This window comes from Takifugu rubripes, chromosome 12, assembly GCF_901000725.2.
Source record: "Takifugu rubripes chromosome 12, fTakRub1.2, whole genome shotgun sequence".
NCBI classification, from domain to species: domain Eukaryota; kingdom Metazoa; phylum Chordata; class Actinopteri; order Tetraodontiformes; family Tetraodontidae; genus Takifugu; species Takifugu rubripes.
This window is the reverse complement of record NC_042296.1, coordinates 4,397,385-4,413,462: the sequence shown is the minus strand read 5'-3', so window position 1 is coordinate 4,413,462 and position 16,078 is coordinate 4,397,385. Positions and strand designations below refer to the sequence as shown.

Sequence of the window (16,078 nt, the reverse complement as noted above, 5' to 3'; positions counted from 1 at the left end):
GCGACGGGCGCATCGGTTTACAGGTTGAGTTTTAAAATGTGGGGCGTGGAACATTAATCCCCAGGCATTTAAAAATCATCAGGATTCCAGATTTGTAATGTTGGAAAATCAGGCTGGACAGGTACTGGTGGCATCTGTGACAGGCCTGAATGTTTAATGATCGGGGACCAACAGACACAACAAATCCCAGAATGCATTTCTCCTAACTCTGGAGCTCAAATGTCTTGTTTGCTGCACATCAGCTAAGCTTGAAACAGGTGTCATTTATTGTATCAAAAATGTATCATTTCTCTTTTTTTTTGACATACTTAAAAAAAAAAAAAAAAACTTTAGAGTTTTTATTCCTGCATGGTTAAAGTTAAAGTTAACCAGAACCATCCATCTGGTGTCCATGGTTCCAACCAAAAATCATTATATGCACAGACCTTTATTTTTTTTTAAAGTCTCTGTATAAAGCACACTTGTGAAGTGCTCCACATCCCTAAGGCCCGGGTTAATGAAACGCAGCGGTATCCAACACTTCACACGGTTCATGTTAAAGAAGTGCAGCGGCGGCTCTGGAGTCCACAGGCCGACGCTAACAGGCTGCAAACTTCAATGTCAAGAGGTGACCCCCACCCCCAAAGTATTTGGGGGAAAAGTAAATAAGTTTCTGAGAAAAACTTTCTTGTCAGCTCTTTCTGAAGAATATAAGATTCCCTTGTAAGCATGAGCTGAGTAACACATTTTAAAGATACGTGTTGATAAATGGCCATAATGGTCCAAAACCTACATATTACTAAGGTGACGCCTGTGCACATCAGCTTACAGCAGCAGACAGCACGTAATGCCATCTTGCTTTCATTTCAACATCAGGCACTATACACTTTAAGCCTGGTAGTGTGGAGAAAAGTAACCATGGCAACGTCTTATGTCGTGACCTGGAAATGTGGGGTTTTTTTTGCTAAATGGATTCTGATATTTTCCTTTGGCTCTTTCTCCTGTTTGCACAGAAGATCTGACATGGAGCGTTTTGAACAACTCAGAGTTGACTTGTCACAAACATGCAGCGCTCAGAGGGGCTAAAGGGGGCTCAAGTAGCACGCTGGGAAACAAGAGTGCCGATATCCATCTGCCAGCTATGTGAGGGCCCATCCCAAGAACATATACGTAAACCTAAACAGCATGCTTTGACACCGTTGATGCTGTAAAACCCTAAGACTGACGTAAAACTGATGATCTTTGATGCTTTATAAACCTTGATCTGAGTCGTCAAATTTGGGAAAAGGTCACTAAAAGCACATTTCACAGACGAGGGGACGTCACCTCGGCGAGGCAAATAGTTTTTACAACAATGAACACTGAATATTCATGGGGGTGCTGTCTGTGCAAAAGCAGACCCTGAAGTGCTGTCTTCACGGGGGCCGCTCTGGCCCACTTCACTCAAGACAGCGTATTACTGTGGGCACCCATAAATATTCATCTGCTTTGATATGTTCTGTTCCTCCCCCCACCTTGACATGACTGTTATCATCAAAGTTGACAAAATACCAAATTCCCCCTCCGTCTCTCTCTCTGTTTCTGCTCTACACCTCAGTCAGGTGACAAGGGCTCATTTCTGATTCTTCTCTCTTAAACTCTTAACACCAGAACTCGTCCCATTTTCCATCACTGTGCTGCGGGACATTTTCTATTGTCCTGTAAACAGCGTGGCAGCGCCCCCTTGCTAAAACAGGAAGATGACAGGAAGTGAATAATTTTTATTGCGTTAACTACAATCAAACGTGGGATTGTCACTCCACTGTTACCAACAATAAAACAACATGTAAAATAAAGTTTACATCTCTTAGGTTTGTCCCTCATGAGACCTTTCCCACTGAATCCATTAGTCTTTAATTTATAGGCTGGAACCAATTTCTTGCCCCCAAATGTGAACAAATAAATGTGTTCTGATGTTTCACAGATTCAATTATAGGTGAAAATGAAACCGTACTTCCAAGTTTAAGCACTTTAAATGAAAAAACCCAAATGTTTCCCACTGAGACAATGACACTTGAATCATATTTGCGGTTTCTTATGCACAAAAGTCAGTGGCTGACGTCAAGCTCACGCTAACAGTTTAAAGTTGTCATTAATCCCAACAGGGAGTGTCTGGACCTTAGCTGGAACTACCTAATTATTGTAGCAGCAGTCGCGAACACTTAGTTTGATGGATAACTTGAATAGGTTCTTGTTTGAATTTCATCTGGTGTCACCCTGAAGAGTCGTGGGTGCTCACAAGCGCTGGCAGCAGTGGGAACACTGACTAGACTTTTATCAACGAACGGTCTCTATGTGGACGAGAGGAGCGGAAGCATTTTGTCTCACAACAGGAGAGGGCAACCCAGTCCTGAAGAATTTTCTGTCCTACCAGGAAGCCAACTGGTTTTATGAAGGGAACTGGGGTCCAGTTAAAATCAGAGAGAAAAATGTCAGCACGATACATAAATATTACTGTTAAAGACGCCTTTCTGTCAGCTCCTCAGTTATCATGTGTGGTTTACATGAATAACACTGCGGGCGACTTTGAGCGATGCTATTTGTGCGCTGAGGGTGTGCTAGCAGGTTTTTTTTTACATTAACGCACCACAGTGTCTCCTGAATCACACCTACATTCACTGTGAAACATAATCATCAGTATATTTGCATGACCTTCGCACTTCTCCTCTGTCCCTGAAGCTGTGGTTGTTTACCTGTCACTTCTGCTCTCTATTTTTTGACTCGCTCCGTCCGCCATCGACTACAACGGCGCTAAGTGTTGCTGACGCAAATGACGCAGGGAGCGGGTTGTTATTGATCTGCCTTCAGACGCTCGCCGTTAGCAGTAGCTCCACTCGAAATTTGACTCTGATGTTGTTTCGGATGGTTTAATGACTCATTTGCCCGCGAGGAGCTGGTGTGAGCCGCAATCCTTGTAGTCAATTAAGAAAGGGAAAGGAAAAGCAAGCAGGGAGCCGTTCCCTCCCTTACTGCCCAGCCCCCTTTGAGAATCACCCATGGTCGGAAAGCCAGAAACTTTTCTTCTGCGTTTCAAAGGCGTTGTTGAAAGATTTATGGCGGTCACTCCTACACAGCGCTGTCTTTGCTGGTGAAAGCAAAAAGGAACATGACCAATTACTGCGTCTGGTTCTCTGCTATAGACAGTAGCATTGTTCTAACACCAACAGGGCTTTAGGCCTCACTAGGAAGCGCAGCTCAAAGCAGGATTCATTTACACCGGGGATTAATTTAGTCCATGTTCCCTCTCACAACTCATCAGATAATGAAGTGTTGGCCAATATTCCACATACAGGCTGCTGAATAAACTCTACACGTGTAGGCTAACTTATATAACCTAAAGGAAATTCTATCATTAGCAAAACTGCATTATGGCGCTAGTTATACTTGTAAAATAGTTGGTCCTGCATATGTATTGCTGCAAATTACTGTGAAATTCACAAAATACTCAACAAATGTGAGTGTCATTGATGTGAAAGGTACGATTTTGACAGCTAAACATTGAAAAACCATTAAAATAAGTAGAAGGTTGATGGAAAAGCAGGAATGGTGGGAAATAAAAAAAACAAAAAAAACACAAGTGTCCACTTGAGTGCCCACGACTATCCCTCCTGGATGATTCTTGCTTGGGGGCAAACCAAGAAAATAAAAATTTGTTTGGGTTGACATTTAAAATCGTTATGGTGACACACCGCCCACATGCTGAGGGCGGGGAAAATAAGTGTACGGAGGTGGCGAGGAAGCAAAATGACGTAAAAGATGACACTAGACAAGAAATAACACATTGGCTTTGTAAATCTCCGACTTTGGGAGCATCACAAACTAAGTCTATAAAGCCCGATGCCAAGCTCGTTCTGCTGTTGTTGGAGTGAAAACACTGGCTTTGTGTTTGTTAGCCTATAAATTGTGGTGTTTACAACAGTGTGTAAAAGTGATTTGCGACAAGCCGTGCAGAGTATAGCTTTAGAGTTGTAAGATCGCGTCATTAGGCCAATAATCACGGACATAATAATAATAATAATAAAAAAAGTTTAAAGTAATAATGGGCAACAATTAAAGCTCAGGGAAGTGAAAATGAATCATTAAAGAAATACTGAATCAGAGTATGTTGACACATTTTCACCTTACTTTATAAGTCATGATGTTGATCATATATTTTACTGTTAACAAAACATCCCCCTCTAATCGGGCACTTTTGCTACAGTCGTGGCTTACGTATTAAGAAGCTAAACCCCACCTCTCCACAGTTCACAACTCTGTCCTCACTTGTCTTCAGACAACCCCCAAGCTACGACCATTAGTCCTCAAGGACGTAAATTGTAAAGCAATTTGGATAATTCACCACAAAAAAAAGAAAAAAGAAATACATTTATCTTGGAAAAAGATTCATTCTTTTAAAAGCAACTGGTTCATAATGTTTTCAATAAAATCCAGATTAGGATCCCAGACTGAGCAGGGAGGACATTGTCTTGGAATACTTAGATAGTCATCCAAAAATTAGTGTCGGGCGAATCCTTTTAAATCCCAAAATCATAACATTGCTGTTGTAAATTAATGGAAGAGCGCCTGGCACCCTCCAAAAGCCCTTCTCCTTACTCGCGGCTGAATTTACGAGAGCTAGCAAGGCAAGCGCGGCTTCTGGCAACCTTTGAGTGGAGGTTTAGCAAAAGCAACAGTCCTGCAGCGAAGTATTGTACATATCTGGTAAACTTTAATGAGCAATGTCAAGAAGAACTGTCAGTGAAAAAACCTTCACTGTTAGCAACTCTCGCAACACATAGCAACTGGTTGCTATGGTGTAAACCTTTCTGTTTTTTTTTAATCTATTTATTCTCTCCTGGAACAAAATCACCCAGTGTTTGTCTGTCTTTGACATCCTTCCCTTTAAACACCACCCCCCTTAAGTGTAACACTTCACCAATGTCTCCACGACATAAAAGCCCTGAAGGATTGATTTTGAGACACTGATAAGCCCTTTTGGTGTTTAATTTTTTTGTTGCTTTTTTTTAACTTCAACTGACATCTTAGAAGCGCTCTGTTTGTCCTTTGAAGTAGCCCACTCTACCACCAGAAGTATTTTCATTTCACCTTATCTGTGAATAAAATATGGCAGGCAGAAATTCATGCTGCAGATGGAGACGGCCGTATCGCAGCCTTGGATCAGGGGAAAGGGCGTTTTCTTTTTAGAGACATGATGCTAAATTTATATTTCTACAGAGTGATGGGTATGTGTTGTTTAATCAGGTCAGCGTGGGACATTGATGCTAATGAAAAAGAAGCCACGAGTCGACAGGAAAGCTAATAATTAAAGAATCATGCAAGGCTAACGTCTTTACATGTTATATAGAACTCACAGAAAGGTTATTTTATTTCCTCTAATTTGAACTGGCATGTCAAATACAGATGCCCTTTTGAAAAATGTTATTAGAATTTTGCAGGAAATGTTATGGACTAACAGAAACCATGAAGAAAGGAAGATTATGTTTATTCATAAAATTCTCAGCTGGTGAACTACTTAAAATGGTGCTGGGGGAGAAAATCTGGCGTCTTTTGTGGCAAAAGTTTTTCAGGCAAAAACAGGAACAAATCAACAAATACAACAGAAAGGAAAGTCGAAGAGAAGCTAAAGAAGAAAGAAAACTACAAAGAAAACCGACCTGCAAAAAAAGAGATACATGCGCATAATGCTCGACTCCTGAGAGTTTCTAGAAATACAAGGTGAGTAATGTCCATTCAGAGCACTTAAATATGACCCTGCGGCCCATCCGCCATGATCTAAAGTAGCCACTTTAACGTTTCGGCGGGACGTGACAGTTGCAGCGCAGTTGAACCATTTGTCTTCACTGTTTGATTCAACACTGGCACAAAAGACCACCGTTATCCATCAGTACCCTCATTCAACAACCCGGCAAATGAACGGATCACTGCGGGAATCTGAAACGACCACAACACCGGGGAACAGCGAAAGTCCTCCAGAGGTTAGCGACAAAAGCAATTGTTGACGTACGCACTGTATGATTTATATAGAATGCTTGAACAAAGAATTTCAGCTATAATCGGAGCTGTATGGAGATAACGACGGCCATTCATTTAACATGCTTAAATGGAAGTTTGGTAAGGTCGAGGAATTGAGGTGTCACGGGGAAACTGCAAGGATGATCGGCTTTACTCCGCAGCGCTTCCCTGCCAACATATCAGCTTACATCAGCACCCCCCCCACCTCGGAACAACACAGGCTTATTGCATCGTAGAGAGAGTAAAAAAGGAAGAGTTGCAGAGAGAGAGGGAAAGAGCAGGACTCATCAACTTGTCACTCCACCAAAATCCTGCCTCTAATAACGCGACAACGGTGCATCGCTGTTGCGTGAAACTGGCATAATTCATTCATAGTTGTGGCCTAAGTACCTGCCCATCTCATGAATAGGCAGGATCAGATTTAGCTCTGTCATGCTAACATATAGTATAGATGATAAAAATGAATAAGTTACAGTATGGCGAAATACGAGCATTTTTACCTTTTCAATTACCACGACTGGACAAACCGGGGTCATGGTTGGATTTAAAAAAACAAAACAAAAAAACAGCTGATGAGAAACACCTTTGAAAGTGAACGTGAATCCCCCAAGCTGTTGCTCCCGCGTGCAGCAGGTGATTGACTGAAGGTATCATTCCTCAACATCCATGAAATGGTAGCCACTGGAATAATTGACAATTCCAGGTATTTGTCCGACAGAATCAAGGGAGAAAATACCTTTAACTGCTCTGTTAATTCACCACATATCTCCAGTCTGACCAGCTGTTGTAACGCAGCGTGCACACATAAAAACAATGTGGCTGTTTTTGCGCCAAGTTTCCCCCTTCCCGACCAAGGACGACAATCCTCCCCCACAGTTAATTTATGTCTTAAAAGGTTATTGTATGAGATTATCCGTTGGTCTGAGGTGTGTAAAGAGTAAATTTGTCCCAATAAGTAGCTCCAAAAAATAGTCAGGGCTGACAATCATAAAAATTTTACCTCAATTTTTACATTGACGACAAATATCTTTATGTGTGGGGAATGCCGACAACTCCCAAGTCAATTCCCCTCGATCCCAAACTTTCCAGGAACAGAGTAGCTTGTGGAGGACTTTTCAGGTTCCTTGGAATTCTTGAGGGATTGGTGGACCGACTGGCGGAAGGCACTACGTTTAAGCCTGCGTGCGGCTGCAGACTTGCTTATTTAATTTCTACAAGCTTCACTTCAAATGGAGCAAAAGAGAAGCTAATGGGCTGATGACAAGTTTCAGGATATCTGCGGGGGGCTAATGACAATGCATGATGTCACAGGCGTGATCCTGATGAACTACTAGTGCCTGTTGACATACACGTACAAGGACACGTTAAAAAACATCACATTGGCCTGGTTCAGTTGCTACTCTTGATGTTTACCAGATCAGTATAAGGAGGAACACAGAAAAGGGCGGTATGTATGAATCGAATATGTGTGAAGATAAAGTACATGTAGGAAAAACATTTTTGAAGAAAGAAAGCAAGTCCCTGACTGCCAGAACAAGAGTGCATCAACTTTCCTGCAGCAACATTCATGCTGCATTTGATTAGAACTATTCAAACATCACTACAGTGTTTTTTCATAAAATCCTGAAACACCAAATTTGGACATGTATAGAGCAGATGATTTTGCCATGAAAACTTCAAAAGAGAAAAATGGAGAAAGTGTTCATTTAAAAAAGAACGGGAAATTGCTGTGGCCTCCAGATGATTAAAAACAAGCAAACAATACCACATCTGAGTCCAGAAAAGTGAGTAAAAAAAAAACCAAATTTAACAAATATACTTAAATTCATTTTTAGTAAGACAACAGACTTTCAGATCGCTTAGCATTGACACGCTAGTATTGATTGCTATATTTAAATGCATTTCTATGGTCAAGTATATGACCGAGATGGAGAGCATCAGTATCCCAGAGTCACGTATTTCCTTAAAGCAGCAGGTTTTCCGGAACCTCCTGTAAACATCTTGATCTTTTTGCTGTCTAAGTAACATCTCTCCCGCTGTAGCCGCAGAGCCCTCCAGGCTCCGCCTCTTCTCTTTGAAGCGTTGCCAGCCAGGGTATTTATTTCATTATCTCCTCTCCCTCTCTATTTCCCCTTCTTGTTTTTAGGGCTTGCTATCAAGGATAATGCAAGACCCGAGGCGCAGAGCGCTGACACTGCAGATAGTCGGCAGCTCGCGCCGGTGTTCGGCTAAACACTTCGCACAATTCTATGTGGCCTTTCTGTCCTTTAAGGAGATGAAAATGCTGGCAAAACATATTTACTGTTACTATTACAGGCATTGTTACATTGGCCATGTGACAGCTATATTTTACAACATTGACGACAGGCATGGAGAGAGGCCTTATGGGTAAGTCAAGATGATACGAGGCAGGGGTGATACATCTTGTCAAACGGAAATTCAAAGACCTTGACAGCACCATCAATTTAACCCAGCTCCTGCGCACGTGAGTCCTCTCGGCTCATGTCCCCCTGACTCATGTCGCACCTCACATTGAGGGTTAGGGGTTGAAGTGGACCTCATCCCCGCGTGGCACTGAACCGTGCATTGGGTCGCAGATTGCCAAATGACCTTTCACACACATCTGTCGACTGGGATAAAGATGTTTCGGAATTTAAATTTCACTGCGGTACCTCCAATCGTATCAGGGAGGGAAGATCGTGGGGAAACGCCATTGCCTTTTTGCGCGGACTGTCCAGGTCGCTCTGTCAGATGCGGTGTCATTCGTAAATTCATTTGGAGTCTTATACCAGTGAGTGGCCACATTGAAAATATGACGCTGACCACAGCCCGCCTGATCATGGCGTGCTGTCACCAGGAATGAGGGCTCAGGGTGGCGAGGCAGGACAACAGGTGGTGTCTAGGAACATGTCGTAGCACATGCCGCACAAGGTGGGAAAACCAAAAATTTCGGACACACCAGACATTCAGGAAGCGTCCCAGACACCAGATCTACAATCTTTGATGATGCACATGTTGCACTTCAAGCTAAATAGAGCTAAATTTATGTAGCCTGATCCTGGAATAACATAGCAGTAATCTTTGAAGTTGATATTTAAGATGATCTGTTGTATACCTTTAGGACATAATGTCAGTATGAAAGCTAAAATATAGGTTTTGCAATGCAGTGTGGAACATATAGATCTGAGGGTGAATTGAGACCCTCTTTTTCTCTGTCAAAACTAGGCAAGAAAGTGTCCACATCAGAAACAACAAGGCTTCTTCCTTAAAGAGCAGTCGCTTTGAAAAGTGTGTGGTTTTTAACGCAAAAGGAGGTTGCGGTTGGGTGCATAAAGGAGGGAGGGCGTCGTGCAATTTCCCAGCGGGAAACATTGTGGAAGGGTATTGCTGCAGATGGAGTCAAAACACTTCACCATGCAGCAATTCTGGGATGAACGCTGGGGGCTCGGGTGAAAAGCCACATATTAATATTCTAAGTAACTGCAAGCAGACTTAATAATGTGCCAAAATATGCTTCAAAAAAGCATTTTAAATATGCTGGTCCTCAGTCGTTAGGCAGGCTCGAACGGCTTTTTAAGCTCCCGTTGGGTCCCAGCTATTTAACCTTTAGTACGGCTGCTACCTCGAAAGTGATCTTGAATGTCGCTGACCCAGATCTCCATCAGGTGCAAATGGGGCTCAGGCTGTCCATAAGACTCCATTACAGGTGTCTGATAGTTGGTGTCAGGAGCCACCGCCTCTACTAAGTGCTGATTGTTCCAGTTTGACATGAATGACCCCCTTCATTCGTTACACTCCCTCTCAATCTTCTCTTCAGGTGTAGGTGTTGTCCTGATGAGCATTCATCGTTTCGTCGATTATTCTCAGGAGAGTCTCTCCCCTCTGAATCCCTGAATTTTGTCTGTAGGTTTTTTCTGAATTTTGCAGAAAAAAGACAGATGTTGTAGAATCACCAGAACTCCAGGAGGCAGCTGGAACTGACGATGGAATGATCCAAACAGGAGCAGAGAAATACAACAAAACCAGACCTGCATGCGCATCCGACCTGATCAACTTTAATCACATTATCTGGGCGCGTAGCTTGACTTGCTAACCTCCTTTTCAGGCAAGCTAACATGTTTGCGTGCCCTTTGAGAGTCTAGTCTTAGTCGGACTAACACAAAAACTCAGTCATTTGATGTGTTGCGTACACTTACTGACTGGTGTGTTCAGCAGAAGTTGAGCGGGCCAAGATCACACTTTGCTGACGTTGGTACTTGACCTCCGTGTCACAAATCTGTATCATGTATCACTACCGTAGCGTGTATTGCATATATTTTTACGTTGTTTGTACCCCTTGGGAGGGAAAAAGGTGCTTCACTTTTCTGTTAAGAGCATTCTTTCTCTGCAAATGTGGTCATTTAATATTCAGTGTAATAAAAGATAACATCTGATGAAAGGTAGGAATTAAGCCGTTGAAAGGAGCTCAAAATGATATTCCCTTTTAAGACACAAACTTGTAGCAAAGGAATTACGATTGGAGTCAGAAAAAGGAAACATGCAGTTTTAATCATGTGATGTGGCGCTGAAAGCTACAAAGTTAAAAGTGTAAGGCTGGTGGTTGATCCAATGTTGTTGCTACAGGGAAAACATGAAAATGAACCTAGTGAGGAAGATTCATAAAATTTTATGATGATATTAAGTAGCTAGCATATGTCAGTGTGGACAGAGCAACACATGGCCATGCCGCCGGCCTTCCTATATGAGATTATGTGGTTAAAAGAACAGCAAGAGGTTGAAAAGGATTTTAGAATCAAAGACAGAAAATGGAATTAAAGAACATACTGAAAAGAGGACGGAGAGACTGAAAAATGGACTGATTCATGTAGCATTTTCCGGCAGGTGAATCAAAGCAGCGAGCAACGTCTGAGTCCTGTTTCTGATGAACACAAACATCAATATGTATGGCTGTTTGTTTTGAAGCTGAAAGGAAATTGCTGTGCCAAACCACTTATCCTGCTGTTGCTGTTCAATCAGGCGAGGACAACTGAAATGCAAATGTTAATGATAGCGGCGAGAGACGATCTTTCTCAGACGTACACGTTGTCGCTCAATAATCTCTGCTCGCCAGATGAAACTGAACATTTCTGCCAGATCTGATCGTTTTCGCGTGGCCGAATTGTGGGGGGGTGGGATTTGTTCTGACACGTCACAAACCGAAAGATTGTCATTAAGATTAAAAATTTCTGCATGCCCTGCCTGCTCAAGCTAATGAGACATCCTGGCAAACCTCCGATCACCCTGAACTTAAAGAGTGCCAAAAGCCAGAGAGCCGGGTTCACTGGGAGGTCAGACAGAACTGTCGATGTCAGTTAACTCATTAATACCAGTGTGCCTAAAGTAACCACGATTAAAGAACACTCTGCATCGCACGCTTTTCATCTCTTTAATGCAAAATACATCTTTTAGGGCTCCTGTGACCATAAGAAGGCATAAGCGCTCTCTAGCATGGCACTTCAGTAACTAAAAACCTTTGATGTCAATGATGTAATGATGTAATGATTTCTATTTACGTTATTTGTTGGGGGGGGAGGTTTAGCACCTGGTGCTGAATACCAAAAGGCGTACCGCATTACGAGCATAAGAATGGATAGGCTTGTTAGGTAAATAAAACTAGCCATTATTTTCATTGCTTGAATAAGTAAACTATTATTTTTATCAGCTGCTAATTTGTGAGACAGATGAATAGAGGATAGAGACAGAACGACATCTGCAGCTACTACTACTGATGACATGGCACCTATGGGGTCATTAGGACCCTTAGAAATCACTTCAGTAAGGTTCAGCAAAGTAATTACAAGAGAATTGTAAGCAAATCCATATGAGATCTTAAAGGTCTTTAAATGCCAAGGTCTTTGGGTCCTTTAGGTCTTTAAATGTCAAGATTATCTGACAAAAAACAAAAGCTCAAGGTTGTCGCTCAACACTTCTGTTCATTAGCTGCTGAGATGCATGCTAAAATGATGCACAAGTGGTAAAAACAAAAAATAAATGAAATCTGTAGATGTAGAAGAGGCAAAAGGAAATTATTGGAGGGCAAGGAGAATAGTGAGTGTATTGAAAGACAGGTCAGAGAGGTAGTTGATGTGGGGTGGGCAGGTGGTGCGAGATATGCAGAGAGAAGGCTGATGTGGAACGGCCTCTCGCCTTTAGGCCAGAACTTTATCTGTAGCTGCAGACTGGCAGAATAGCGCCACAGAGCCCCGGCAACCGCGCAATTGAGGAGCTAAGCAGCGTATGAAAACACACATTGCCGATCGCGAGGATCCGATAGCACGAGCGCAAACCCTTGAGCGGAGGCGACTCTACAACCCGAATGAAACTGTTGACAATATATTGAAATTTTACGAAAAACAAATACAGCAGAGACGCAGAGCTAGACAGAGCTTCCAAGATATCAACATGTTTTCCTAAGCTAATTACCATTAAGCTAATTTCTGTGCAAACACCCCAGCTTACACAGCCAGAGTAACTGCATTTGTTTTGACAACGTACCGTTTGCTCATGAGTGGAACGCATAAATCGGATGCAACATAATCAGACATTAAAGCTGTTTGAAATCCCCGAGCGTTTGCGCAGACATGCACACACAGGAGGAGGAATTGAATTATGCTCAATTGTGAAGGTCACACAGGATGCGATTGCCAATTCAGAAGGAGTAACAGAGTGCTAATATGAAGAGAAGTGTTGAACGTGCTCCTCCCAGGAAGACGTAGCTTTTAAACTATGTTGAATTGAGTAATGGCAAACAAGTCGCAGTTCTAAAATCCTGAGCCCCCCCTTGCGGCCTGGTCATGGGCCTAAGACCCCAGAAGCTCCGTGGCATTGCTGAAAACCTTCATCTGGGGTTCAGAGGTTGCCGCGTCAGCAACTGACTGACAGGGGTCCTTATTCGGCTGAGGATTTATTCACTATCTTGAAGAGCTCTCCAGGCACTGACAGGCAGGCTGTCGATACCACATCCTGGCAGAATTGGAGGTGGGGGTGGAGGCTAATCCAGCAGCCAATCAATGATGAGATAAGGAGACATTAATGCGGTAGTGGGAGGGGGTCAGTTAGCTGAAGCTAATGCTTCCTTTTCTAGTTTGCGATGGTAACAGCAGGTGCGATAAAGCTGTGTGAGTGTCGCTGTGTAAGCTAAAGTGTGACTCCTTTGTCTTGTTGATGAATAAAGCAAAAAATAAAACATAAAAGGAAATGATGCGAACCTTTTACCGTTAGCCAAACGACCAAGTGTTGTCAGCTTTTTGTCTGATCTTTTTTTGCGATATATCCTGATGTAGCACATGAGCTAAAGTTTAGAGATCGCCAAAGGAAAAAAAAAAATAAAGGAGCTTTTTAGGCAGCAATATTATCGCACGTGTAATCGTAATCAGCCCAAACTGCCGATCTCACAACTCCCGCATTTATGTCGGTCGGAATCACTGCAGAAACACACCCACCGCTCCCTTCAAATTGTCTTCACCCCGATAACCCGTAAACATACTGGGTTGTATTATTTTCACACTGTGCAATCATTTTATTTCTTTAACAGCTGCACAGTTGTGGCAGTTTAGTCCCCACGACTCGGAGGCAGGCACACACTTTTATTCGTTATTCAGTTCCTTTGGGACAACTTAATCTTCAGGAATTCAGCCCAAAATGGCCATTTACGACGATGCAACCTGGAGACAGACATCGATGGCAAATATGGTCAATTTTATACACTCCACATCCCGCAGTCTGTTGCTAACTTCAGGATAAATGCCATCACTGTCAGATACATAACTGTGCTGGCGGAATTTCCGAGCGGCTGTTCTTGGGATATTTGAGGGTTTGGAAGAGCGACCGTGTCCATCGTCCACCGAGCGATTCTTCTCTGTCCAAAGCGTTTCCAATCATCAATCACCGAAGAGAATGCACATTTATTTAATCCCAAATTTGACTCGAGTGTAGCGCCACAGGCAAACATCTGCCACTCAAGCTGCACAACACAGCAAGAGCGGAGGGAAAATTGGAAGATTGGTTCAGCAGAGATATTTGTTTTTTAACCAGAATCCAATGACGTCGGCCTGAAGCCCTGGTGTGATTCTTGCTGTGACTATTCCTTTTTTTTGGTGAATGTTTTCAATGCTGCATTGAAGATGCACACAACTTTATGTTGGACTCTAAGTAATTTTCAAAACGTATTTCCCATAGCTCCCATAACTGAGGATCAGAAAGAAACGTATAACCAGTAAATTTTCACCTCACGAGCTAATGAAAATACTATCGGCCCTTCTAATTGAACATTAAAACTAAATAAATGCGGATAGAAATTGTGACTAGTCATTGTTTGGGCAATTTTTCTCTCATCTCATTAAACCCACTCCCAATATTAGTGCGCTTTTCCTTCTCTTTTCTTACCTTGCAACCGGCAGCAGAAACAGCAGACTGGGGCAGCTAAGAGGTGGGTCCCAGTGGGCTTGGCCCCTGCCACTGCCATTACCCGTCATCAGTCCATGAAAAGCACCATGCTAATAGACTGCCCCCACTGTTTTCCTGTCAAACAAATAGCCCGATCATGGCTCCAGTGGGAGGAGGACCGTGTCATAATCGATGCAGCGTTGCACATATGGTATATCACCCCCTCCCTGTCCCGTTTTGAACATGGAGTTGCTTGCGGGAGAATAGCGCACGCAGTGAAAACAATAAGTTAAAGCCTGTATACAACTGCTTACAATCCCTAGAGTAGGCCTCACACTAATTGTAAAATGACAAATACCTACACTAATTAACTTTGCCCACTTTCCTCAAACCACTAATCACCACAGAACCTCACTTTGGGCTCCATGTCAGTCTTTCAGCCAGGAATGGTTTTGCGCTCAGTGGCAGAGACCCTTAATTAAACACAGGCAAAAAGTGCAGAACACAAAATCAAATCCAATTACAGGCATGGCGAACCACATGCGTCCCCTGGTTAGAAGTCTTTGCCAGGTCCCCCAAAAGACAACAACAGCTGAACAACAACCCTGATTGAAATGGCAGGGCTTCAAACAACACCAGCTCCCACTGGAACGGAGCTAAACAAACTCAGCTTCCACTGGGCTGGCCTGTGACGACCGGAGCCGAGTGTCGTTTACAAAGTCAAGGAGGTGGCTGACGCACATACCAATGCTTTATTCATCCCTGTTGAGCGTACACGACGCACTCCAATGTCAAGTTGAGGTTTTGAGGACACCCCGCACAAAAATTACATTTGCTTTTTTCTGAACAAAGTGCAAATTGAAAGTAACTACAGTTCTCAAGTGACCAAAATGTTCTACTAGATGAATCACAAGGTCGCCGTGGATTATTTTAGATAAATTAGTTCCAAATCTTTTTAAATTGAGCTTCATTTTCTTGGGGCAAAAAGGCTCATGACAGAAGGCAATTTGACCAATTAACATGTTTTTGTTTTTATTTAAACTGTAAAACCTGTGGTGTCTAGATGTCTAAATTAAAAGAAACAACAATGATCTTCCCTAGAGACTGAAAAAAAACTGGCTCTAACTGAAACTGGCTCTAGGGACATGGAATGTCACCTCTCTGGTGGGAAAGGAGCCTGAGTTGGTGCGCGAGGTTGAGAAGTTCCGACTAGATATAGTTGGCCTCACCTCGACGCACAGCAAGGGCTCTGGAACCAGTCTTCTCGAGAGGGGTTGGACTCTCTACCACTCTGGAGTTGCCGATGGTGAGAAGCGACGGGCAGGGGTGACAATTCTCGTTGCTCCCCAGCTCAGTGCCTGTAATCTTCAGGAATTCAGCGTGCCTGAACCCGAGTGGTGTTTTGTTACTGGACTTCTGTGCTCGTCTCAGATTGTCCATAACGAACTCCTTGTTCAGACATAAAGGCGTCCACATGTGCACTTGGCACCAGGATGCCTTAGGCCGCAGATCGATGATCGACTTTGTGGTTGTGTCATCGGATTTGCGGCCGCATGTTCTGGACACTCGGGTGAAGAGAGGGGCGGAGCTGTCAACTGATCACCACCTGGTGGTGAGTTGGCTC

The 16,078-nt window shown here is 43.1% G+C and overlaps 1 protein-coding gene across 16 annotated transcripts in view; it reads right to left on the bottom strand.

The window, feature by feature from the left end:
• Positions 1-16,078, bottom strand: part of adgrb2 (adhesion G protein-coupled receptor B2) — a 138,936-nt gene that overhangs the window by 97,016 nt on the left and 25,842 nt on the right. The window lies entirely within an intron of this gene.